At 52.6% G+C, this 1,087-nt stretch overlaps 1 non-coding gene across 1 annotated transcript; it reads right to left on the bottom strand.

Moving 5' to 3' along the window:
• Positions 1–779: 779 nt before the first annotated feature.
• TRNAD-GUC (transfer RNA aspartic acid (anticodon GUC)) lies at positions 780–851 on the bottom strand. The gene has a single exon. It is a non-coding gene; the product is annotated as a tRNA-Asp (tRNA).
• Positions 852–1,087: the final 236 nt, after the last annotated feature.

Genomic DNA, 1,087 nt, shown 5'->3' with positions numbered 1-1,087 from the left:
GCAAAGGCAAGGTCAGGGGATGGTGATCCCAGCTTCCCTATTGTCTTCCCTTTTCCCCTGGAGCGCTGGGGCAAGCCTAGAAGCTAACGCGTGTTCCCGCCCCTCCTGGGGCTCGTCTCCCGGCTCTGAGGCTTGCCTGGGTCTCAGTGCGAATTTTCTCTGCCCTGGGTCGTCTGTCCCTCCAGCCATCTCCGCCACTGTAGGAAGAATCCCCCTTTGCCACTTTTCCAGCCTCTGGTGTTATGAGACCACCCGCCCCCTTCTGCTGTTCCCGCTGATCCAGGATTAATCTGGGGAAGAATTTTATGGTTCCCTCAGGGTCATCAGGGGGGAGGAGAGAGCACTTACTGATCACTCTGCCATCCCAGTTCCTGGAAGTTCAAGTAGTGACCCACCGAAGTCCGTCTTCAGGCTGAAGATTTCAAGGGCTGCTGCGCTGATGTCTGGCACTCAGCGGCTCTCACCAGCTCGGCCTGGCTTATCTCCTGCTCCGCTGGTCCCGCCCTCCACTCTCGGGCTCCTCTGGTCCCCTCCACCCTGCCGCGCTGACCGCACTGCGCTGTGCGCCAGGGTCTTACCCCCGCGGAACAGATCCCTCCCGTGGACCCTCCGGTCCAGCCTGGGCTCCGAATCCGTCAAAGTCCGTCACCCACTGGATTCTACACCTCCAAAGTCTGGTCAGACTCTCCCCCCAGAGATATCCAGAGGAGTTTTTCCAGGAGCTTAGGTGAGTCGTTGCTTTCACTCCGCCATCTTGGCTCCGCCCCAAACTGTAAAGTCTCCCCGTCGGGGAATCGAACCCCGGTCTCCCGCGTGACAGGAGGGGATACTCACCACTATACTAACGAGGACGACTCTTCCTTCTTTTTTTTTTAAATCAAGTTGACCAAAGGTTTATCAATTTTATTACTTTTTTCAGAAAACCAACTATTTGTTTTATTTATTAATTCAACAGTTTTCTTAATTTCAATTTTATTAATCTCCCCTTTGGATTTCAGTATTTCTAATTTGGTATTTACTTGGGGATATTCAATTTGTTCTTTTTCTACCTTTTTCATCTGCATGCCCAAGTCATTGATCTCCTCTT

Source organism: Notamacropus eugenii, chromosome 5 (assembly GCF_028372415.1).
Source record: "Notamacropus eugenii isolate mMacEug1 chromosome 5, mMacEug1.pri_v2, whole genome shotgun sequence".
Classification (NCBI taxonomy): Eukaryota; Metazoa; Chordata; class Mammalia; order Diprotodontia; family Macropodidae; genus Notamacropus; species Notamacropus eugenii.
The sequence above is the reverse complement of the archived record's forward strand: the minus strand, read 5'-3'. Positions and strand labels throughout refer to the sequence as shown.